A 26410-nucleotide genomic window follows, 5' to 3' on the forward strand; every position below is an offset into this window, starting at 1 on the left:
CCTAAGGTCTGCGTCTGGGCCTGTCAGGAGCACGCTGAAATGAGAGCCCCTTAGGGGAGAATGTCCCCCAGCTATTGGGGCAGAAGGAGGGAGAACCCACTCCTCCAGACGCTTGGAGGCAGGGAGCACCTCCAAGTTGGAGAGGGCTCTGGTTACGCTGGTGTTCAGCACACCTTCCATCACGGGCAGGGGCTCTGCCACAGGCCGGGCCCCAGAGCATCTCCGCTCATTAATCCCCCGGGACATAGAGGCTTTGGGGCACCAGAGTTAATAAGAAAAGCCAGTAATAAGAGCCAGAGCAGAGATTTCCACCAAAACTGGGGATGATGCCTTGTGTGATGATGACGATGTTGGTACTGACGACATAAAATACACATCGGGGACAATCACAGCTACTGGGGACAATCACAGCTACTGGGGCCAATCACAGCTACTGGGGCCAAGTGCTCACTTCTCAGGCCAGCCTGGCCTCCAGGTTTTGGTGGACAGCTCGGTGGGCCCAGCCCCCCCGCAATCCCACCCCACTGATTCTGCTCCTGCACTCCCCGACCCCGGCTATTTTAGACCTTCTCCCCAATCGTTCTTCTTTATTCCCTCAAATTCCCACCATGGGATCCACCAACCCACCTGCACCTACTGCTGCTGCTACAACAGGAAAATGTCTTGGCTCCCACGCGAGGTCAACCTCTCGAGCACTGAGTCGCATTCTTATCATTTAAGAAACTTCTCCTGATGGGCAGAAGAACTGAACAGACATTTTTCTAAAGAAGCCATACAGGTGGCCAACAGGCACATGAACAGATGCTCAACATCGCTAATCATCAGACAAATGCAAATCAAAACCACAAAGAGATATCACCTCACGCCTGTCAGAACGGCTATCATCAAAAAGGCCACAAATAACAAGTGTTGGAGAGAATGTGGAGAAAAGGGAACCCTCCTACACTGTTGATGGGAATGTAAATTGGTGCAGCCACTGTGGAAAACAGTATGGAGGTTCCTCAAAAAACTAAAAATAGAATTACCATACGACCCAGCAATCCCACTACTGGGTATATATCCGAAGAAAATGAAAACATTAATTCAAAAAGATACACGCACCCCAATGTTCACAGTAGCATTATTTACAATAGCCAAGATATGGACGCAACCTAAGTGTCCATCAACAGATGAATGGATAAAGAAGATGTGATACACACACAAACACACACACACACACACACAATAGAATACTACTCAGCTATAAAAAAAGAATGAAATTTTGCCATTTGCAACATCATGGATAGACTTGGACGGTATTATGCTTAGTGAAATAAGTCAGACAGAGAAAGACAAATACTGTTATGTTGTCACTTATATGTGGAATCTAAAAAATAAAATCCATGAATGAATACAACAAAACAGAAACACACTCACAGATACAAAGAACAAACTAGCGGTTACCAGTGGGGAGAGGGAAGTGGGGAGGGGCAAGATGGAGGTAGGAGATTAGAGGTATAAACTACTATACTTATTTATTTATAAGAGGTACAAACTACTATACTTATTTATTTATAAAATAAATAAGCTACAAGGATATATTGTACAGCACAGGGAATATAGCCAATATTTTATAATAACTTTAAATGGAGTATAATCAATAAAATATTGAATCACTATGTTGTACACCTGAAACCAATATCATGTTGTAAATCAACTACACTTTTTAATTGAATTTAATTTATTTATTTTTAATAAATTTATTTATTTTTTGGCTGCGTTGGGTCTTCGTTGCAGTGCGCGAGCTTTCTCTAGTTGTGGCGAGCGGGGGGGTCCTCTTTGTTGCGGTGCGTGGTCTTCTCATTGCGGTCGCTTCTCTTGTTGCAGAGCACGGGCTCTAGGTGCGCGGGCTTCAGTAGTTGTGGTTTGCGGGCTCTAGAGCGCAGGCTCAGTAGTTGTGGCGCACGGGCTTAGTTGCTCAGTGGCATGTGGGATCTTCCTGGACCAGAGCTCGAACCTGTGTCCCTTGCATTGGCAGGCGGATTCTTAACCACTAAGCCACCAGGGAAGCCCTTAATTTTAAATATAAACAAAAATCGGGACTTCCCTGGTGGACCAGTGGTTAAGACTCTGTGCTTCCAATGTAAGGGCACGGGTTCGATCCCTGGTTGGGGAACTAAGATCCTGCATGCCACGTGGTGCGGCCAGAAGAAAAAATAAATAAATAAGTAAATAAATAAATATTAAAAAGCAGGAAAAAAAGAACCTTCTTCTAAGTTAACTCTCCTCTATCAGTTTATGCCTCTCCACTGCAGGCCCCACGCTCATCAGCACGCAGACATGCTGGTAATAGGTCCCATATTTACGAAAACCAAACAGAAACCCCATAGCTCGATCTCTCTTTTTTAAGCTAACTTCTTTTTGAGCTATAATTGACATATAACATTCTGTAAGTTTCAGGTGTACAACAAAGAGATTCGATCCCACAGCTCTCTACACCCCACTTCCTTCTCTTGGAACCATCCCATTTCTCTGCTCCCCGTTACAGCAAAAATCCTCTCAAGAGTTAGCTCTTCTTGCGGTTTCCACCCTCTCACCTCCCAACATCCTTTCAGCTCACCACATCCCTGAAACTGCATCGGTCAAGTCCATCAATGACCTCTGCGTGGCTAAGCCGGTGGCCAGCTCTCAGTCCTCGTATTTTCCATCTTTTGTTAATTCCTGTGTTTAACACACACTGATGGAGTGTCTGAGGCTTGCAGGCAAGTAGCATGGCCCTTGAATAGATTTCTGCCTGGAAAAGGTTCTTTCTACTTAAGCCAGCACACCCAACCAGCAAACCTCCACTCGGAGCCGACTGTGTGCAAGATTCCAGCACCCAGGCTCCAAGCCAGCTTATTCAGGGCCTGTCAGCCATCAGCTGCAAATTATAATTTTTGTTTGCTTGTTTCAAAAAAAAAAAAAAAAAGCTGGTGTTGTGCAGCCTGCTTACAGCCCCACAGGGCTGGCCTGAAACCTGGAAGGGCACCCACCCCATGTTAGGAGTTTTAAGAGCCAGCGTCCCTGGTTCTACCCCCTTAAGCCAACCCTACTCATGACACCCCAAGGCTCTGCACTCCCACAGCACCTTCTGCAAAAGCTACAGTCCAATGGCACACAGGCCCAGTGCTTTCTAGGTGTCCCAGTGGAGCATTAAAGCCCTTTAGCTCTGAGAAACTGCCTACAGTTCCCCATGAGCCTAAAACCATGTTTCCCAAACTTGCCGATCCCAGGAACCAACTGGAATGCTCTTTGAAGACACAGATTCCGGAGCAACTGAATGGTCAGAGACCAAGCCCCACCCTGCCCTAGTTCTCCATGGGCACCGCACGGAGGAGGCACAAGAAAATACAGTCCATCCCATCCTGACTCTCCTGAAGACCCTACCAGGGTCTCATCATACCCTACACCCCGACACATGGAAACCAGACTTTCTGCTTGGTCCCTTGGTGTATAAATCCCTTCAATCATTTTCCACATTCGGGCCACATGAATAAACTATGAGTTACTTAATCCTCACGACTGCCTTGAGTTAGATATATTACCCCCCATTTATCTATTCACTTTATTGAGATGTAATTTGCATAGCATACAATTCACCCTTTTTAAATGTACAATTCAGTGGGGTTTGATATATTTACAGAGTTTTGCAACCATCACCACTAATTCCAGAACATTTCTCGTCCCAGAAGGAAACCCCATACTCATCATCACTCACTCCTACTCCCCACCTCCCCAGGGATACATCAATCTACTTCTTGCCACTATGGATTTGCCTATTCTGGATATTTCGTTTTAATGGAGTCATATAATAATGTGGCCTTTGGTGTCTAGCTTCTTTCACTCAGCATCATATTCTCAAGTTTCATCCACACTGTAGCACGCATCAGTACCTCACTTCGTTTTGTGCAGAATGGCATTCTACTGCATGGCTATTGCGCCCCTTTTTTTTTCTTTTAAAGCACCACACTGCATGCGGGATCTTAGTTCCCCGACCAGGGACTGAACTCGAGCCCCCCGCAGTGGAAGCGCGGAGTCTTAACCGCTGGACCGCCAGGGAAGTCTCTATTATGCCCATTTTTATAGCTGAGGAAACCGTGGCTCAGCGTCATTAAGGTATCTCGTCCCCCATCACTCAGTTGGAGTCAGGTTTATCTATCTTTCTCTGTGGCCAGGATAGAAACAGCTTAAGAACTGAACAAATGTCATCTAAATTTATGTCAATTTATATACATATATCCCCCAGCACTGATAATGGCATTTTATGGTTTACAAATGCTTTTAGCTTCTTGCTTTTGCAGCTCAATCCTCCAAGGTGGAAAAGGCAAGTATGCCCCATCTTGGGAAGGAATCAAAAATTTAAGTGGTGTATTCAAGGCTAGAGATATTTATTGATGGGTTAGTGGTGGCTGCAACTGAATCCAGATATAACGTGAGCAAACAGGTTTAATGTTTGCTTAAAGCAAAAAAAGTTTGTTTAAAGCAAAAAACTTTAATGCTTTTTACAAAGATGCATGATTTAGTGAAATCATTTTTGCCTTTTCTTTCAGATTATTTTGTCGTGAGCGCAAACCTTGGAGCTGAGGGCCAACCCCATGTAGACTACATCCAAGAGTGATTACTTGGCTTTATTTTAATGTTCCTGACTGATCTTGGAAATAGAAGTTGATATTTCTTTCCAAACACAGACTCCTTGGTTCCAGCCCAAATGTGCATTGCAGAGCAAGGGACCTGGGAATATGTATTTTTAATAAGTTCCCTAGGTGGCTAGTAAGAACAGGAAAGTGCCTAGAGGCTAAAACCTTAACTCCATAACCTGGCAAGTAAGGTTCTTAAATTCTAGTCTCAACAAGTCCCTCCAACCTTTCCTCCCAGCAAGAAATCTGACACTGGGGCCCCTCTGAACAGCACGCAACCAGCAGCGTTTCCTAAGCCAGATGTCAGGCTCTGTGCTGGGTGCCAGGGGGTGCAGGGGACCAAGACAGAGCCCTCAGGGAGCTCCTAGGCTACTAGGGAAGACAGATACCGCATGAGTCATCAAAAACCTGGTGGGGGATATTATTCAGCCTTAAAAAGGAAGGAGATCTGTCACCTGGACCCTGCCCGCCCGCCTTCCTATGCTGCAGCCACCTGGGCTGCTTTCTTTCATGGAATACGCCAGGCTACTTCCCGATCCCGGGCCTCTGCCATGCCCAGTACACGCGCGTCCTCCAGGCTGGGGGCTGTGGCACAGGTGGCTCCTCGTCGTGATCCAGGCCGCGGTCCGGATGCCATGTGCCCTCAGTGGAGGAGCCCCCCACGGGCTCAGCATCCTCTGTAATGGTCTGAGCCACTTGCACATGGCCATGCCTTCCCCACAGCACAGCTGGTCCCACGTCCAGGACCTCGCCCGTCTTGCTCGTGGCTACAAGAGTGCCCAGGCCGATGCCACGGTAACAAATCTGTCCTGTTCATCTTGTCGTTCTCAGCAGGTGCCATGGAGCAGGGGCCTTAGGTACTCAGAAAGGCTTGCCTGGTAAACGTTCACACAGCCCCTCGACAGGCAGATAACGCCGCTAAGCAGCCAAAGTGCTAATTACAAACTGCTCCCTTAGCTGTTCCTCGGAGCAACGAAAGGATCCTCTAAGAATAGCGTACCCTCCCTGTCATGTCCCTGGAAGAACAAACCGGGTTTCTTGACAGCGTCTGTGACTCCGACTGTTCATAGAGCCAGACTTGCCTCCCCCCAAACAGCGTGCACAGGGGTATAAAGCTCAGGCAGGCAGAGAGGGCTGCGTGCTGTTATCCACGGCGGGTGTGCGTGGGCATCTGGGGCTGTACCGGCCCCCTTCCAATGGGTGGGTTTGGGAGAGACAAGCGTGGCCCTGAATGAGCTACAGCAAAGCCAGGAGGCCCAAACGGCCTTAAGAGAGGCTGCGGCCCCCTCTCAGATGCTCACGGTACATTACAGTTTGTCACCCTTGGAAACTCAATGCTCGGAAGCAGCCAGGGCAAGGCAGGGAGATGAAAGCCCAGAGGGGCTGAGTCATCTGGCGAGGCCACACAGCGAGTCAAGGGCAGAACCACACTAGAATCCACATTTCCTGGCCTGCGATCCAGAGCTTGCTCTACTGTGCCCTTGGGTAAGCAAGAGTGCAGGTGCCTCAGGCTCCAACAATTGGGTCCAAATACTCAACTCAGAAGGGAGCAATCAGGCCGAGTTGGGTGTCCCCAGGGGGAGGTGTGCACGTGTGTGCACATGCAAATCCACATGTCTGTACAACTTTGCCCAGGCCTTGCTCCATCTCACTGTATGAGTGGTGTGGCCTTTACAGCCAGGCTTCCCAGGGCTGCTGGGGAACACAACACGCCTGGAAAGTTTCCCAGGTAACTGGCTCTTCTTTATGGTTATTAGCTTCCCTTCATCACCCCATAAAATCCTTCCACTGATGATGGATGCCACCCCTCTCCAGGGAGGGAGAGAGGAAAGAAAGAAAGCACAAAGAAAAAAAAAAAACTGGTGAAATTTGGAAAGCCCCATGGGGTCATAACTTGGGAAGAGAAACCATCAGCTGTAGCCGGGTTGCTTAGTTCAGTTGCACAGGCTGTGTACTGCCCAAGTCCAGGCAGTGATATTCTCACGGACCACCATCAGATTGGCACTCCCTTGAGTTGGGCAGTGCAGGGAAAGGGCCCTGCCTGATTTGGAGGAATGTCTTCAATAGTCTCAAAGCCCACTCCGCACTGAAACCTTGTCCTAGCATAAGGACTGCTCCGTTCTCAGGAATTGAAGCCCAGGACCTGAGAGAAGAAATTAGCCATCCTCTATGAGCTGAGTTTCACATACTTCTCCAGCATTTTCTCCCCCTCCCTCCAAACTACTCTCCATTCCTACCTCTGTCTTTCATCAATTCTGGAAAGTTCTCAGCGATTCTCTCTTCAAACGTGGCCTCTGGCTTATTTTCCTCTTCTCTTTCTGGTACTGTGATTAGATGAATGTTACAACCTTAACCTTCTCCGTGTGTCTTATCTCCTCCACAGCTTCCTCTCTTCCCAGTGCTCTATCCTGGGTGATCTCTTCACATCTGGCTTCCAGTCACTAATCCCTTCTTCAGCTATGACTGCTCTCCTAGTGAACTTCTGTTTGGTTCTTTTCCAAATCTGCTTCTTCATTTTTTCTTGGCCGCGCCGTGCGGCTCGCAGGATCTTAGTTCCCCAACCAGGGGTTGAACCTGTGTCCTCAGCGGTGAAAGCACAGGGTCCTCACCACCGGACCGCCAGGGAATTCCCTCCTTCTTCATTTTTTTACAGCTTTTTATCCCCTGCACATATTTTCAACCATGCCTTTTATTTATTTAAATGCATCAAATGTAGTCATTTTATCGTCTAGGCCTAAATATTGCCGTATCTGAAGTCCCGAGGGCTGTTTCTGAGGCAAATTGTCCGGGCTGCCTCTGGCTCACGCGCTCGGTCACCTCTTGACTCCATTACTTTTGACTGTGAACTGATCATTTTCTGTGGAGGTTATTTGTAGAAATCTTCTGAGACTTAGGACAAAGGTCCGTTTTTCTTGAGAGAGTTTACATTTGCTTCACCAAATGCCTGGGTTACTACCCATCTGAGCTCACCCTAAATCCCCAGCTAGCGGTCGTTCTGAACCACTAGGTTCATTTGAGTTCATCTTTCTCATTCTTTTATTCTTCCTCTCAAATAGCTAGTGAGTGTATTTGTTTCCCGGGGCTGCTGTCACAAACTGGGTGGCTTTTAACAACCTAAATGTATTCTCTCACAGTTCTGGAGGCCAGAGGTCTGACGTTAAGGTGTCGCTGAGGTTGGCTCCTTGTCCTGTGCCTGTCTCCCAGCTTCTGGAAGTTGATTGCAATCCTCAGCATTCCCTGGCTTGTACCTGCATCACTCGGATCTCTTCCTCTGTCGTCACATGGCCTTCTCTCTGTGTCTGGGTTCTGAACCACTAGGTAGTTTGGTAGTTTTTATTTACTTAGTTTTTATTTACTTAGGTAGTTTTATTTACTTAGTTTTATTTACTTTATTTCACTTAGTGTTTCTAATTAATTGGCCAAAGAATTGCATATATTTTCTTTTAAAAATCTCTTTTGAAGTTATATTCTCTTTATGTCTGCCTTTGACTTTTTTTTTTTTAATTAGACTTGTCAAAGTTTTACCTCTTGTCTTTTTAAGAACAATTTTTTGGAATTATTGATGAATTCAACTACATTTTCTGACTTCATTTTTAATTATCTTTTTACCTTCTTCGAGTTTACTTTTCTAGTTTCTTGAATTGAAAGTTAAACTGAATAACTTTTAGTCTTACTCGTCTCTTAGTAAATGAATTTAGGGCTACAGATTTTCCTTTGAGCACTGATTTGGTTTCATCCATAGGCTTTCACATTTAGGGCTCTAACTGACATTCGTTAAAATACTGTAGTTTAAAATTTTCACTCTGACTTCCTCACTTAACCTAAGGGTTATTTGGTTTTTTGTACCTAATATGTTGTCTTTGAAGAATTTTCTATTGAAAATTTAATTGAGATCACTGCAGATTCACATGCAGTTGTAAGAAATAACACAGAGAAATCCCTTGTACACTATCAGTCTCCCCCAATGATAACTTTTTATAAAACTATAACAACCAGAATATTGACAATGATATGATCTACAGATTTTAATCCCATCTCCCCAGTTCTATTGTACTTACTGGTATGTACGGTGTGTGTATGTGTCAAGTTCTATACAATTTCATCACCTGTGTATGTCTACATATACACCACAAGGGATATCTTGGAGATTTTTAAAGCCCACCATTGTTACTCTATATTTGTCATTTTTCACTCATAATATCATCAATTTTTATTTAATGTATTTGAAGCTACCTTGTTAAGTACAGAAAGTACTTTTACTTTCGATGGGCTTTTAACTTTTTGGAGGAATATTCCTTTTATAGGTTTAAACAACTCCTTTATACCTAAAATATTTTTCACTTTTAGTTCTCCTTTATCTGATATTAATATTGCTATATTTGCCTTCTTTCCTATGGTTCATTAGGGGTTTCTTTCCTTATCCTTTTATTTTCATACTTAAGCTGTCTCTTTTTTTTTTCAGTCTCATTTAAAAATTTTTTAGGGCTTCCCTGGTGGCGCAGTGGTTAAGAATCTGCCTGCCAGTGCAGGGGACACGGGTTCGATCCCTGGTCTGGGAAGATTCCACATGCCGCGGAGCAACTAAGCCCGTGCACCACAACTACTGAGCCTGCGCTCTAGAGCCTGTGAGCCACAACTACTGAGCCCACGTGCCACAGCTACCGAAGCCCGCGCACCTAGAGCCCGAGCTCTGCAACAAGAGAAGCCACCGCAATGAGAAGCCCACTCGCCACAACTAGAGAAAGCCCGTGTGCAGCAATGAAGACCCAATGCAGCCAAAAATAAATAAATAAATAAATAAAATTTATTTAAAAAAATTTTTCAACAAGTTTTGAGACTACCTTTTAATTAGTGAATTTAACTTGTTCACATTTATTGTGCTTACTGATGTTTAGACTAATTCCATATTTATTTACCATATTTCTTTTCTTATTCTTTTCTTTTTATTGGATTCATTTTGTTTGGTTAGATACATCTATTTTTCTACAATAGATTGGATGTTATGTTTTATTTTCATTTTTCTAGAGCAGAGATCAGCAAACTTTTTCCACAAAGGGCCATATAGTAAATATTTTAGGTTTTGTGGGCCATAGAGTCTCTGTTGCAACTACTCAGCTCTGCCACTATAGCATGAAAGCAGCCATAGAGAATACATTAACATATAGGCATGGCTGTGTTCCAATAAAACTTTATTTACACAAACAAATGGTGGCCCAGATCTGAACTGCAGGCCATAGTTTGTTGACTCTTTTTTCCAGCGGCAATCTTTAAATATTTAAACACATGTACTTAAACATGTAATTCTCTACAGTGCTTAGATTAAAAAGGGTCTATCTTTCCTTCCTCAACAAGAGAGGAAACTTAACAGGTGTATTCATTCTTCTTCCTCATTTATCCCCCAAACTGTGGTGGTCACCCCAGAATCCCTTCCTGCTCCTCATCTGTCACATCTAGGCTCAGAGCACACCTAGAACCTCTCTACCTCCTGGGAACAATTTTGGCCATCATTTCCTTTTTCAGTCTAATCCCATTTTCACTCCATCCTTTGGGAATTCCTCATGGTTCGTTACTCACTAAAGGCATCTCTTTGCCTACATGGATATTTACTAATATTTGTTCTATCACATGGAGGGATTTGAAGCAGGAAGCAAAGCTGGTTGCGGGGTAGGGGGAGGGCAGACGCGGGTGACATGACGTCCAGGATTCTGGACATGTGCCACCACTCTCCCATCACGTGGAGATACTATCTGTGAACCCTGGGCACTTTCTGTGAATCTGGGGAGTTGCTCTGGGCTTCTAACAAATCTGGTTCCACCTGCCTGGAACTACCTCGAAGCCTTCTTCCCTCCAGGAGGTGGTAACACCACCAGCTGGGCCTGCCCAGTATGCCCAGTGCCACATGGGCTTGGTGCTAAACAGATACAACACTGGGGACCAAAATAAAACCCAGCTCGGTGACATCTTGATGCAGCTTTGCAGGAACAGCAGGCTCCTGTGCACACGCTCTCCCACTCTGCACCCCTATTTGTAAATTAATCACACATCAGTAGACTCTGCTCAGATTCACAGGTTTCTGGACCACTCTGAGGGTAGCTTGGGCTACAGGATCTTCCGATCGACTTCAAAATCAGACTGATCCTTTCAACAGACCCTAGATGGGAATTCTCTTTCTTCCCAGACCCCTAAGCCCTCCTCATCTTGCTCCCCTCCCCAGCAGAAGCACAGGGGGCAGGGGGAAGCACTGCCAGGAGCTCCCCATGAGCGCCGTCTACAAAAGTGTCCCCAATATACTGATAGGATAGTTTTAAGACAGACACGCACACTTGTAAGATGTCAGTGGAAGCCATGTGAAAGCAAGATTAGGAGAAGCGGAGAGAAGATAGTTAGGAAAGCAGCACCTTTTTATTACGTGTTCACACCCTCACTGTCCACTGTCTAGGGCCCCCCGCCTCTCTCTGGGCTTCTTCCCTGTGGTGGTAACCTCGCCCCACCTCTGCTCCCAGGTCCACCTGGCTCCTGGAACATTGACCGGTCCCAAGCCCCACTGAGCTTCCTTGAGCCAGCTCTGAGGGTCCCTGGGTAGTAGTGGAGGGTCAGCGGAAGGAACATCAGGCTGAGCTTGATGTCCTGTACGTGTCGCATAACCCTGGCCTCAGTTTACTCCTCTGGGAAGGAGAGTGAACACCTGAACTTTGACGGTGCTCTTAGGCAGTGCTGGGTACCCCAGTGGAGGAGTGTAGGCTGACAGCTCACGCTCATGTTGCCTGGGAGACAAACTCCTCTTCTATTTGGAGCTTCCCCAGAGTGTTCTGTGCCAGCTTCTCACCACGAGGGCTTCACCTGAACAGACAGACGTGGGGACGGTGCCACCACGGCTGCTCGCCCAGGAAGACACCTTCACGGGCTCGGGTCGGGTTCTCTGTGTCAGCAGCTCCTGCCAACACCAGGAAGCCCAGGACCAGGCTGCTGCCTCCTTCTGCTAGACCCAAAGCATGAAAGAATTGAACTGCCCTGCCGTCCTCTTCCAGAAAGTCCTCCTGGGTTGAGCGAGAAAAGCTCACAGCCTTTCTGCCCTCTCCTGGCCCTGTGTGACACTGGATCCTATCCCTGCCCGACACTGGATCCTGTCCCTGCCCTTGGGCACTGGGGTAACTGTCCACACCTGGGCCTCGGGATCTGGCTTTCTCCACATTCAGCCCAATTAGGGGGGTCAAAGAATTCCATTAAGAATGAGGCCAACAACCAGAGTGGAACATGCCTTAAAGTTTCCCCTATAGGGTTTTGTAGTCCCGGGAGTTCACTGTTCACTGAGGTCTAGACCTTGGCCTTGAACGGGGACCAGGCAAGTGCGGACTGAAGTCATTGCTTGCTTTGGGCAAGTCGGGGCACTCCGAGACCTCAGATCCCAAACGTGAGAAGTGTGTATGCGTGTGTGAATCCCTTCCGAATAGGGACATTGGGAAGAGCAAAGGAAGGAGTGTTCCTGAGTGTGCAAATGGTACCATTGGTCTCCTCATCCTATAAATATTTACGAAATGCCCTAGATAGACCCTGAGTGAAACCAGGGATGGGCAGAAGGCAGGACCACTGGTTTCTAAGGACTCTCTCCACTTCCACAGGCAATGGGCCTACAGACTCTGAAGGTGGGGCGCCCTGGGGCCTGATGGGGCTACGGGTACTGGTGGTGAGAACTCAGACACCTGCACGCCTGGCTAACTGCAGGGAGCCTCCGGGGCTCCCCCACCCCCACCCCCACCCATGCCCACCGCGAGTGAGGAACCAGCTCCGGGAGGCTACGGGAGAGCAGGAGGAAAAGAAGCAGAGCCATCTGGCTTGTCCTGAATTATTAACCGTGCAGGAGGAACGAGGAGGTGCCAAGGTAGGGGAACCACATGCAGCTGCCCCCGGGGGTGGGGGGTCAGGGAGGGAGACCTGGACCTTTGGCTGCACAAACCCAAGGGATCTAGGGGTTCGGCTGTGACCTTTGGTGGCATCTGGGCTCCTCCTGTCAGGGCAGCAAAAACCAAACCACACCTCATTCCCTGAGCTTTCACTCTTCAAGGTAGTTATGCACCAGTGTTCCTCATTCCTTCCTTTTGGGCATTTTGCAGAAGATTAAACCTGCCTGCCGGACAAGGTCAGGCAGTTCAGCCAAAGTCTCTCGACTGCCAAGGACCAGAAAAGGACGCAGATCAGGCCCCAAGCGCCACCTGAAGACCCTCCCGGCGGATCTCGCATCACCAGACAGAACCGGAAGTCTAATTTGCCTCACCTGTGGTCCCCATTCCTCCCGGCCTCGGTTCAGGCCCTGTCAGCCCTCCCTGGGGGGCAGAAGAGCTTCCTCATTGGTCTCCAACCGTGCAGTTTGGATTCCCGCAAATCTTCCTTCTAGAAGCCGGCAGACTGCATCTGAGCGCGCGACAGCCCCCACCAGGATCAGAGCCCCGCCCTCGAACATCACTCAAGGCCCTCGGGCTCCGCCCCCGACCTCTGGGCCCCGCCTACCGCCTGGCCGGCTGGAGCCCCGCTGCGGGCAGCTTCGCACCTCTCGTCCCGCTCAAGGGCAGCGCTCACGGGCTCACCGGGCCTCCCGTGCCTAGCGCGCGGCGGGAGCTCGCTCCCTTTGCCAGAAGCATTTGCTGAGATTCACACTTGCTGTTCCTTCTGTCGAAAAGCCCTTCCCCACCTGGTCTCCCTGGCAAACTCCCAAAGTGTCCTTTAAGACTTAGCCAGCACGCGCTTCGCCAGGCCCCCTAGACCAAAGCTGGGCTCCCCGGGGTGCCCCGGGTGCACATCGCCTCAAGCCCTCACACAGCCCATTCCCACTGCCTGTCCCCAGACCGCGAGGCTCCAGAGCAGGGCCCACGTCTGGTGCATCCTGGGTCTTGGGTGTGGCGATCCGAGAGGCACTCTGCAGACCTGCGTAAATGCTCAGGAGCCGCAGCTGTGAGGGTGGTGGTCCTGGGCAGGGAGAAGACCAACCCCGGCACGCGGCAGGGCACATAGAGCCCATGTTTCCGGACAGTCAGAGAGAGAGAGAGAGCAATGAAGGCTTGGGGCCATTTCTGGGGGATCTTCCAGGGGGCAGTCTGGACAGGGGCCAGTAGACAGCCCACCTCCCCTGGACCGGCCCCTGCCCCCTTACTCGGTGGGCAGCTTACACGGTGAGCCCTTATCCTCAGTCCTGGTAAGAGATCTAGACCGAGGGTGGGCCCAGAGAAGGCCAGGAAGGAGCGTGCCTGGGCCGCAGATGCCACTGTCACTGTGTCACTGTGGCTTCTGGAGCTGGGCCTGTCCTCTTTGCTGTCTGGGCACTGCCCCAGCCTCAGGCCCTGTCCTTCAGCACATGGCCACACACACAATTAACGCCCCAGCAGGGCGCGAGGGCTGCTTCTCCCGCAGGTCCAGCTTGCGGCTCACTAATTTGTTCTTCATAGAATCTATCTGAACATCCTTCTTGGACCAGTGCAAGGCTGGGAGCTACAGCCAGGCTGGACCTAGGCCTGGCCTCAGGGCCACAGAGCAGAAAGTACAGGGTGAGCTTAGGGCATGGTGGGGCAAAACAGAACAGAAAAATCAAGTTGGAAGCCCCCAGCATCTGATGTATGATTCCACTGATGCGAAACATCCGAACTGGCAAATCCCTTGAGAAGGAAAGCAGATTGGTGGGTGCCAGGGGCTGGTGCTAATGGGTACAAGGTTTCCTTCTGGGGCAATGGAAATGCTCTGAAACTAGACAGAGGTGGTAGTTGCACAACACTGTGAATGTATTAATGCCACTAAATTGTTCACCTTAATGCGGTTAGGTTTTTCTTTTTTCTTTTTTTATGTTATGTGAATTTCATCTCCAAAACAAATTTTTTTTAGGAAAAAAAGTCAGGCAAAACTTCATTTATCAGTTTCCCTTCTTTATCCAGTAAGTCTTGGCAGCCTCCCCTTTTTTCTGAGCCAACATCCCAGCTCCTAGGTCCCAAGGGCTCAGAGCACCAACCATAGGTGAGTCTTCCAAGTTACCCTTTTTTTTTTTTTCAGCAAAGATCCCCCAGCATACTGTAAGAGAGGGGCATTGATTGTGTCACCCTCCTGCTTAAAATCTTCAAGAATTCACCTTTATTCAACAAAGAACACCTGAGCTCCGTATCCTGGCACTCAAGGTCTTGCCTAAACTAGTGATGGGACAGCCTCATGCGTGGAGGTCCCCAGCGGGTCTCGGTGCCTGCACTTAGTGCCATCATCTGGACCCCACCTCCCCCAGGATGCCCAGCCTAGCAAGCTGAGCCCCGCCGAGCCCCGCCTTGCTGATAAGTCGTCCCTGGCTCACAGCCGCCTCAGCCACAGCTGCCCTTCCCTCCGCCAAGCTCTCTGCACGAAGGACATGTGTCACTGTGCATAATGCTACTTCACATCTGGGCTGCTTCGAGATCTTATTTTCCCCACCAAACTGTGAGTTCTCCGAGGACCCAAGGCCACGCGTTATTTCCTGTGGACCCCCAGGGCCTGATGCCACCGCAGAGTTGCCCAACTCCAGGGGGCGCTGTTCCTTTCTGTTGTACGTGTAACAACACTTCCACCCACTGTTCGCTCAGTGGTTCATCCTGAATGGACATACAGTCCCCCACCACAGATAAAAAAATGGTTTTGTAAAAAAAAAAAAAGTCAGAAGAAAACACAACTGCACCTCCAACTAGAGCAGACGAATAGACATGCAGAGTCCAAACAACACACACACAGGCAGAGGATGAAGGCTGGGGTTGAGGCCAGCACAGGGAACGCCCAGTGGGTGGTGGAAAGTGCAACCGAGAGAGGGTTCCAGAGCCCCTGGGCACAGGTGTGGTGCTCTTTATAGGTGCCTGGGGTGGGGCAGGGGTCTTTAAGGGTGCTAGGTTGACACAGATGGGATCACAAAACTCAGAAACTGAAGGGGAACTTGTTACCTAAGTCCATCATTGTATAGATGGGAAATTAAGGCCCAGAGAGGGGCAGGGATTTGATCTGTTTATCTATCAATGCATCTATCCATCCATCAATGCATCTATTCATCTATCCATCTACCCCTCCATCCAGCCATTCCTCCAGCCACACATGCACCCATGTATCCATCCATGCACCCATGCATCAGCCATCAAGCCACGCATGCTTCCATCCATCTATCCATACACGCATCCGTCCTTCCCTCCTCTCCCTCTAGGCAGCCAGGGCAGAGCTGGAACTGGAGCCCAGAGCACTAGCCTCGCAACCCAAAGCTCTCCACAGTGGGCCACCGTTGCCTTCTTTAAGGCCATGGCAGCTCTGGGGAACTTCCTGACCCCATAAGGCAGGCAAGAAGAAAGTCCCTGCTAGTGGGGCTTGTGCCAAAGTACACACCATATCAGGCACCTGCCCTGAGGCCAGTTCACCCACAGCTCAGTGAGCGCAGCCATTCCGAGCCCACCCTGCAGGCAAGGAAACTGCAGCCCTCCCAGGATTCGCTCTCTCCCTGCACTACGGCACTGCGGGGCAGGTATGGCTGAGGTAGGGGTGGAAGGCACTCCTGGTGGGTAAGAGGCCCAGCAAAGGCTCTGAGGCAGGACTGCCATGGCCGGCGGCGAGGGGTTCCTGGGTCGTCACAGGATGATGGGAGATGCATGGGAAAGAGCTTGCACATAGGGGAGCGTGCACGCTCGGGGACTTCAGAGCCCGCCAACACTCCCAGATGCAAGGGAGCTCCCGAAGGTTATGAGGGGAGCTGGTCCCCAAGAACAGCAGGCAGATGGGGTTGGAGCAAAGTTATGCCAACTCCCTGTGTTTCTGTGGTTTCAGAGAGAACTGCAGAAAAGATTCGGGGGCCGAGCAGCTAGGAGTGTTAGCAGCTGCCAGCCGCTGGGAACAGACAAGGTAGGGGAATGGCACAGGTGCTTGTACAAAAGGACGATCTGAGAAGCAGGAACTGCAGCGGGAGTGGGCAGTCGGTCCCAAGGGAGGCCCTGCAGCGCAGAATGGCTCCTCCCCCTCCTCCCTGCCAGGGAGTGGGCCTGCCTCGCACCTGTCTGCTCCCCTCCACGTGCACCTGGGGCACATATGCTTGCTCCCTCCCCATTTCAACGTGTGTTGGCTGCAAATCCAGGGAGTCGAACTGCTGTGTCCCCAGACTCCCTCCCAGAGAGGCAGCAAGATGGGAGGGCAAGTTTGAGCCCTAGCACTTTCCCCTCTCCCCTCTCTGTCCTTAGATATCATACATAAAAGCCCGAGCCTCAGTTTACTCATCTGTAAAGGGGAGTGGTAATACATCCAAAGAGGGGTGTCAGACGTACGTGTGGAGAGTACCCCACGCTGTGCCTGGCAATAAAGATGTGTTCTATCACCCACGGTGATCATAAAAATATCTACCCGCTGGGCACTGCCAGTGGTGCTGGCTGGGGTCCTGGAGGCCCCTGTGGGTGGCATCACCACTTTAGCTCCAGGAAAGGGACACTGGGAGGGACACTGGCGGGGGTGGGGGGGGGCTGGGGGCAGAGGCTAATTGTAACCGGTACAAAAGTAGGCTTACTCTTGGGGCCAGACGCATTCAAGAATTCAGAACTCCCCGCACTTTAGATGCGTAATACTGCATGTTTCAGCAGCATCCAATAATCAAATCCGTGGACATTTCTGCAGTGAAATACATGAACACAGGATGCATAAGGGCTATAAATAGCCTCACCTCGGTTCAGGCGCGAGTTTGCTGCCAAGTGAATTATGAAAAAGCGTTTGGTTTTCAGAGCTTGCTGGAGTTTGGAACTGAGGATAAGGGATTGCAGCTCTACACGTCAGCGTTTTTCACCACAAACTGGGGAAACAACTGTGCGTCAGCCCTGGTTCATCCCACAGCCGACGAGGTCCAGATGAGAGTCACATGTGCCCTGCCCCTAAAACCCGCCAGGCTCTGACCCGGGGGACACAGCACAAGACCAGTCACAAAGCAAAACCAAATGCGCACACAAATAAACACACGTGGCAATGCATACAAATATAATCACACCAGCCTTGGGCGCGGAGGCAAACGGTAACGCAAACCCGATCTGGGGATGGAACCCAGCCTGTGCAGCCCCCGGTGGCCACAGACACCTGCTCAGGCTAACCCCTGCCCGTGCTGATGCGCCTGAACCCGACAGAGGAGGGAGAGGCCGGAATGAGGTACAGGGCTGGGGTGTGGAGGCCAAGAGCTTCCCATTCTCTGGACCCTGGAAGGGCAGCAAAAGCACCAGGCAGCCTGGGAGCTGGTCCTGGCACTGCCATGTGGGAGCTGATGGCTTCAGATGGGTGGCCTGACCTTACTGAGCTGCAAAGTCAGAACAAACGGGCCTCCCGCGGTTCTTCAAGGAGTGGGAAGGCGCCCTCGGGGCCTGGTACTTGGGAAATACTTGCTGACTGTTCTGTGAAGTTGCTTCAATGTATGATATAAAAAGGGGGGGGGTTGGGGGTGAGGGAGGTATACACTATGAGCTTGGGATTAGCAGATACAAACTACTATATATAAAATAGATAAACAGGGACTTCCCTGGCGGCGCAGTGGTTAAGAATCCACCTGCCAATGCAGGGAACACAGGTTCGAGCCCTGGTCCAGGAAGATCCCACATGCCGCGGAGCAACTAAGCCCGTGTGCCGCAACTACTGAAGCCCGCGCACCTAGAGCCCGCAAGCCACAACTACTGAGCCCGTGCGCCACAACTACTGAAGCCCACGCACCTAGAGCCCGTACTCTGCTACAAGAGAAGCCACCACAATGAGAAGCCCATGCACCGCAACGAAGAGTAGCCCCCGCTCGCCACAACTAGAGAGAGCCCGCGTGCAGTAATGAAGACCCAACACAGCCAAAAATAAATAAATAAAATAAATAAATTTATTTAAAAAAATAGATAAACAACAAGGTCCTACTGTATAGCACAGGGAAGTAAATTCAATATCTTGTAATAAACCATAACGGAAAAGAAAATGAAAAAGAATACATAGGGACTTCCCTGGTGGCACAGTGGTTGAGACTCCGCGCTCCCAATGCAGGGGGCCTGGGTTCAATTCCTGGTCAGGGAACTAGATCCCACATGCATTCCGCAAGTAAGAGTTCCCATGCCACAACTGAGGAGCCAGCGAGCCGTAACTAAGGAGGCCTCAAGCTGCCACTAAGGAGCCCGCCTGCCGCAACTAAGACCCGGTGCAACCAAATAAATAAATAAATTTTAAAAATATATATACAACTGTCATTTAAAAAAAAGAGAAAGAATATATATATGTATAACTGAATCACTTTGCTGTACACCAGAAACTAACACAACACTGTAAATCAACTCTACTTCAACAAATAAATAAATAAATAAGGGGGGTGTTAAAGGGGCGGCCCCTTCAGTTCCAGAGATGCCCTTATGACCTCATGGCTCTCTTTGAGGCCAAGCCTTAGTGTGTCTCTGTCCTATACCAGGTTCCCTGGGTGAACACAGACAGAATCTTTGAGCTGCTGTGGCTGCCAAGGGCAGCTCCCATGAGACTAGGTTCATGGTCTGGAGAGGGAAGCCTAGAGCAGGGACGGGCTTACCCTGGAGGAGGGGGCGAGACATCACAGGCAGAACCCAGTTTTGAAGCCAGAGCGGGTTCCCATGGCGGCTCCACCCTCCACTGGGTCTTGGCAAGTTAAACTCTCTGAGCCTGAGTTCTCACATTTATAGAAGTCAGTCCAATGCCATGGACACCACCATAGGGTAGTCAGGGGGGATAAATTAAGAGACGATGAATGTAAAGTGCCCAGCACACAACACCCAAGGAACGGCAGCGGCTGCCATCAGTACCACGATGACGGAGATGGTGATGCTGGGACAGCCCTGCTAATGGAGGGCTTCCCTTTGAACTGTACCCTCACACTCAAAACAGTCAGGATTGGAAGAAATAACTCATCGCTATTGTTATCACCAACCTTCCCCCCACTGTTTGGGACCCCTGTCCCCACGACGACACGAGGCAGTAAACAGATGCGCTCTCCCCATCTCCAACTGGAAGGTGGAAGCCAAGAGGTTGGCGGGGACTTGGTCAAGGTCAAACCAGGCAAGTCAGTCATAGGGAGGGAATGAGAAGCCCTGATTCCAGGCCAGGGCTACCCACCCAAGCCAGCAGCCCGAAGCTGGCAGCCCTCCGCAGCCTCTGGGCGCTCCCGGGAGGAAGGCCATCTTAGAGGCACAGGGGTGTGAAGCAGCGTCCGGTGGCCCAGGCTGGGGGAGGTGCAGGGCAGGTGAGCTCGAGGGGCGGTCAGGAAGAAGAGGGGATGGCTGGGGTACACAGAACTGAGTCATCTTAACTGGTCCAAGCCCACTGCACACAGTCTGGCTCTTCTGTCTTTGGCGGGGAGCCTGGGGCTATTTTGGGAAGCGCTGCACACAGCCCGCCACTTCCCTGCCAGGCTGACTGGGTCAAAAACAAAACCAGCGCAGCAACCACCCCATGTCAACAGGGTGGGGAGTGAGGAGGCACTGAACAGCCCTGAACGGAACAGCAGGCGCGGGGGCGGCGGGGGCGGCGGGGGCGGCCACCATCCCCCCACCTTGCAAAAAATACAGTAAAACCAGGTGGTGAAACAAACAAACAAAGCTAGTGGGAGGCAGCAAGATGCGGTGGGGAAGACTAGCTTTGGAACAGACGGACCTAAGTTCGAATTTAAGCTTTGCCTTCGAGCAAGTCATTTAACCGCTCTGGGCCTCAGTTTACCCGTTTGTAGGAACATCACCCACCTCACTGGGTTAGGTTGGATTAAATACGATGACACTGGGGCACTGGGCACCTCCTTCCAGAAGTGAACTCCGCCTCGGCCTGATATGTCTGGTCATCCCTCCAAGGCTGCTCAAAGCCCCCTCTGCTGGACATCCCCCCACCTGCAGCCCCAGCTCACCCAGGGCATGTGCTCAGAAAACACCTGTGGACAGAATGAAAGGGGGAACAGGGCCGGCAGTAAAGAGTGGAGGCCCAAGGATGCAAACAGCCACTTGGGTTTTCGAAGGAGCTGAGCACCACGGGAGTGGTGGACACAGGTTATTACGTCTTTCTGACAGATGGCAAGCAAGGGCTCAGAGAAGGGAAGCGACATGCCCAAGGTCAGCCAGTTCCACTGAGGGCTGAGGTTCTCAGCAAGCTGTGCCCTGATCTTTCTGGAGGAGAAAATGGGGGCCCAAGGGCAGGGAAGGCAGCGTGGCTCGGAGAAGAAGGTACAGGTGGTGTAGGGCATCCTGGAACGATCATCTTTCCACTGGGGCCTGGGCTCAGCGGTCTGGAGCTAATTATGGATTAAGGGAGGTGGGAGCATATACTGGGAGTCCGACGGCCCAGTCAGACCGCTGGCCCTGTGCTTTTCTCATTAGACTCTCAAAAAGCCCCAGGGTTGGACTCACAATAGCCAAAAGATGGAAACGATCCACGTGTCCATTGATGGATGAACTGATAAACAAATGTGGTCGATCCATACAATGGAATGTTATTCAGCCTTAAAAAGGAAGGAAATTCTGACTCATGTTACAACGTGGATGAACCTGGAAGACATGATGTTACATGAAATAAGCCAGACACAGAAGAACAAGTACTGTATGAGTCCACATCTACGAGGCACACAGACAGACTCACAGAGACAGAAAGGAGAAGGGTGGGTGCCAGGGGCTGGGGGAGAAGGGATGGGGTTTAGTGTTTAATGGGGACATTTTCTGTTTGTGGAAAGAAGAGTTCTGGAGATGGATGGTGGTGATGGTTGCACAATGTGAATGTACTTAACCACTGAACCGGACACTTAAATGGTTAAAATGGTAAATTTTGTTACGTGTATTTTAGCACAATTTTAAAATAAAACAGAAAAGGGAGAAAAGCCCCAGAGCTGGGCACAGGGTTTTCTTTTGGGGTGATGAAAATGTTTTGGAACTAGACAGTAGTAGTGGTTGCACAACATTGTGAGTGTACTACATGCCACTGAATCGTATACTTTAAAACAGTTTTATGTTATGTGAATCTCATCTCAATAAAAAAAATTTAAAGCTGCTGAGTATGAGGCAGGTGGCTCCAGAGGACAGGCAGCCTGGGCAGGGCTGGGAACCAGCGGGGACTTCATTACCGAGGCTATTCTCTCTGAGCAGGAGGACATCACAGGTGTGGGAAGGGAGGCAGACAGGTGGCTGAGATGCCAGCAGCCAGGCAGCCATGCGGCATCTGGTCCCGGCAATGGGGAATGCTTGCATCTCGGGCACCGTGTCAAGGTCCCCTCCGTCACCCCTGGTTTCCGGAAGTCAGACACAGGAAAGGTTTCACACAGCAGCAGGATCCGTCTTTCCTTAGCTGATGGGGACACAGGGCCCTTTGAGGGACAGGGACTTGCCCAAGGTCTGCAGGAGGTCAAGGCGGGGCTGGACCTCATGCCCTCCAAAAACATCCAGCCCGGTGTACACGTAGTTGTCTGGAGACCAACATCACCCTCATGGCTGAGATGTGTTCAGTGCATCTTGTCTGGGACAGGCCCTGGACACAGAGGTGAAGGCTCTTGCAGGTGCCAAGCACCTAGATGACAACTCCACACTGTGCCCCGGGTGAAGTGCCCAGTGAGGGCTCGGTGCTCAGAGAGAGGCAGAGCCGGGGGCAGGCGCAGTGCCCAGCCGGCCGCGGAAGAGGTTCCTGGGCTAAGCTGGCAGGATGTGGAGCTTCAGGACAGAGCAGGGGAGGGAGACCTGGCTGCAGAAGCCGACAGGGTGGGAGGGGCACAGGGAGGGATGTCGGGCCTTGCAGAGGAGTTGACGCCAGCGCGTGAGGGCACCCCTCCCCACCACAAACCCACAAACCAGCCAGAGGGAGGGTCCAGGGGTCTGGGGCTGGCTCTGCCGCATCTCTTTGGCTGCCCGTGGGTGAGTCTCTGACCTGGACCCGTGGCTGTCAGATGGGGCCGTCAGTCCCTGACAAGCACAGGCTCGGAGCTCTCGGGATGGGGCTTGAATGCTCTCTGCAACATCAGCCCTGCAAGGGCAGCGAAAGCACCTCCCAGGACGGGACGCTCCGCACTACAAGGTCCTGTTGGAAAGTTCTTACGCTTGAGCAGTCTGTCTCCCTGGGATTCAACCTGGCCCTGAGGCTGGCTCTTCAGAGCCTCGTGCAGCTTTTCTTGACCAGGACACCGTAAAGCAGGTGTCCAAATGGCACACCCTCTCCAGGGTAGCTGACCCCGCGGCAACCACCTCCTGGGCTCTGGGCTCTGATTCTGTTCGCAGAGGCAAAGCTGCCCTAGCTGACAACAGAGCCTGAGGCTGCTAAAAGCCCCACATCTGTTTCCTGGAACCAGCTGCCAGCCCACTGCTGCCCCCGCCAGCTGAACAGACCTGCCCTTTACCTGGTGACACTCTGCCTGCTGGGTAGAGCGGGTGGGAGAGTGTCCCCCCCAAATTCATGTCCAGCTGGAACCTCAGAATGTGACCTTATTTGGAAATAGGGGCTTTGAGGTTGTAATTAGTTAAGGATCTCGAGAGGAGATCATCCTGGATTTAGGATGGACCCAAAATCCAGTGACGGGTGTCCTTATAAGGAGAGGACACAGAGATACACGCAGAGGAGACAACCATGTGGACACAGAGACAGAGATCAGAGAGATGCAGCCACAAGCCAAGGAACACCTGGGGCCACCAGAAGCTGGAAGAAGCCAGGAAGGATCCTCCCCTAGAGCCTTCAGAGGGAGCGTGGCCCTGCAGACACCTTGATTTCAGACTTCTGACCTCCAGAACGGTGAGACAACATACCTCTGTGGTTCTAAACCACCCAGCCTGAGGTCCTTTGTCACAGCAGCCCCTACACTAGTTCACCGGTTTGCAGCATCAGGAAACAGGACACAGCCTGAGCTGACCACATGGACATTAGCCAGCGTCCCCCTGCTCTGGGAGCGTTCAGGAGAAAAGGTAATGGCGTCCTGGCTGGGAGGGTGACACCAGCACTTGGCAGGACAGAGCAAGCCTGTCACCAGGCTCTCAAAAGGGCTGCAGCCCAATTAGCTAAGGTCACTTGAGGAGGTGGCGAGAAGCCCTTCTCCGTCTGCTATGAAGACACTCGAGGGGAAGTGGCTGCTGGACATGGAGCCGCCCGGCCTCCCTGCTTTCCCCATGCCGGGGCCTGGACAGCCTGTTCTAGTCTCCCACACCTGGTCAGGCCAGACCAGCCTGCCTGAGTCCTCAGGTGCACCAGCCTCAAGCAAGCGGCCGGAAGCACTCCTTGGGTGAAGGCCTAACCCAGGCACTGCAGTTTCTCTGATGAGCAAAGGTAGACCCCCACCCTGACCTTTGGCTCAGCATCCCCTACCTGTCTCATTGGGGGTGGGGAGCTGGCCAAGGCTTCTGGAAGCTTCGGAACCGAGACCAGGGTTCCCCTGGGATCCTGCCAGGTGTGGGAGCTGAGACAGCTGAGCATCAGCAAACCCCTGGCTCTCCACCCTGCCAGCTCTGCGGACGCTGCCATGCCAAGGGGCAAGGTTGGGGTCATCGCTCAAAGGGCTTCGCCATGGCCAAGTGCAGCATCTCTCCAACGGAGGCACAGGGATGAGCTGCTTTAGAAACGTCTCGTGAGCTTGTTCAAAATGCAGATTCCTGGCCCTCCCTCCAGGCCTACTGAATTAGAACCTCTGTGTGAGAGGCCCAGGACCCTGCATTTTATACAGGTTCCCCAAGGATACTGGGGAGCTCACCAGAGGATGCAAACACGTGGCCTGCTTCGACCTGTTCATGCAGGTGGAGAGAGCAGTCATAGGACAGGGCCTGCTTGAGGTCACACGGCAGAGCCAAAACTACAACTTCCGTCCGCTGGCCTGGCTGGTGAGGGGACGCATGCCGGTGTCCCCCTGGGCTTGGAATCAGGTGACTGACCCTCCTGTGCTCAAAGAGCCCTTCGCCCAGGTGAGGATTCCCCACGGGCCCGGTCAGCTCCACGGGCACCTGGTGCTGACTCTCTCCAGCCATCTTGTCACTCCCCCGCCCGCCACCGGCTTGCTTTTGAGCTCAGGCCCTGCATCTTGCTCACAGCCATCTCCCCAGGGCCTGGCCAGAGCAGCTGCTCGATAAAGGCAGTCGCCTGGCAAATGTTTGTTAGGCAAATGATGTGAAGTCCAAACTCTGTCCCAGAGCTGCTGTCTGACCTCGGGCAGCTCACTCAACCCCTCTGCCCCTGCGTGAAAAGACTCTGGTCATCTGCCTTGGCCATTGCACAGGGCCGCAGCCAGACTCACCCGGTAAACCAGATGCAATATGCTTTGGAGACTGCAAAGCCACATCCGAGCATGCGTTCTGCACACTGGTAATTCACAACCATCAAGTTTGCACTGACTGACTGGCAGTGAGCTGAGAGTCCAGGGTAGCAAGACCCAGCCAGGAGCCTCTGCTGGTGGCCCGGGGCAACGCGAGAGAGCCCAGGGGCCCCCCACCCGGGGCCCCCCCAGGCCCCCCTGCCCCCCCGCCCCCCCGCAGCGAGGCAGGCAGATTCCAGAGGCTCTGCTGGCTCCTCCCAGCACGGCTCACTGCTCTCAGGCGTGTAAATCCCGTCCTAGTGCCACACCCACCGTGGGGACGGGGCCCAGGCCCTGAACGTTATCAAGAGGCAGATAGAAGGTAGTGCTACCGAGGTCCAGGGAGCTGGACGAGGTAGGTCCCTGGCCCTCCGTGGGCCTCAGTTTCCCAGCTAAAGCAGAGGGGTTTGAGCGAGACCATCTCCAAGGGCCCTAGGACCGTGCAGGCAGTGGCTCTGTGCCCTGGGGCGCCCCCCCCCCGCCCCCGCAGAAGGCACTTGCTGTCGTCCAGCCCCCAAACCCCCTCCCCCCCCACAGAGACAGGCCTTGTGGAGCAGCCAGGTCGGGCAGCTCAGAGGAATGTGGCGCTTGCCAAGGCAGGAGCCCTCCCGCCGGCTGCCATACTCGAGTCCGCGTGGACTGCCACGCGGTCAGAGAGAAGCCCAGCTGCCCGTGGGACGGAAGCTCTTCTCCAAGGCGCACTGGGTAGAGCCTCTTCCTCAGGCTGCACACGAGGCCGCCTGCTTTCTAAATGACCTCACAGGACCAACCGGTTCCTCAGCCCGGACGGGTAGCGGGGACACCACCGAGGGCTCCGCATCGACATGACCCTTCACGCGTCGGCCCAACCTGGATCGACTGTGGGGCAAGAGGCAGCCCAAGAATGTCGTGATCCGTGCGGGCGCTGCACAGAAGGAATGTCACCGTGTCACCAGCACGGCCCCTCCACAGCTGCAAGGCGGGGGGGGGGGGGCGGGTGGAGGGCTGCAGGGGCCAGTGCGGAGAGGAAGGGGGACCCTGTCCTGCCCCCAGAGCCACCCAGCCCAGCCCAGCGTGGCTCTGGGGGACTCCGGAAAGCCCCTCTGGGTCTCTGTGCCAGTTGCCCCGTCTTCTGGGCCTGACCTGGAATCCCAGTGTGCCGTCTGCTGCCCGGGAGGGCAGAGGGCTGCGGGCAGCCGTCAAGCTGGGCTCTTACCTCCAGACCGAAGCTGCTGGGCGATGATTCAAGTATAAATTCTGGTCCCTGCTCTTTTCTGGGCCCAGGGGAGGCCCCTCCTTGGCACTGTGGCCACGCCCACTCCAGCAGTGAGATACACCTCTGGGCCTTGGTTTCCCCGACAGCAACACTGCTGTGCATGTGCCCTCGGGTGGCTGGAGGGGCCCAGGCCTTCGTCTTCTAGGCCACAGGCAGCTTAGTGACCACACCACTGACGGAAGGTCCCGCTGGCCATGACACAGCACTGGCTCTCCAAAC

General features: G+C 52.0%; 1 protein-coding gene across 7 annotated transcripts in view; it reads right to left on the reverse strand.

Annotated features, from left to right (window-relative positions):
• PITPNM2 (phosphatidylinositol transfer protein membrane associated 2) overlaps positions 1-26410 on the reverse strand; it is a 143790-nt gene that overhangs the window by 44544 nt on the left and 72836 nt on the right. The gene's annotated exons all lie outside the window — the stretch shown is intronic.

This window comes from Balaenoptera physalus (assembly GCF_965194825.1).
Source record: "Balaenoptera physalus genome assembly, chromosome: 12".
NCBI lineage: Eukaryota > Metazoa > Chordata > Mammalia > Artiodactyla > Balaenopteridae > Balaenoptera > Balaenoptera physalus.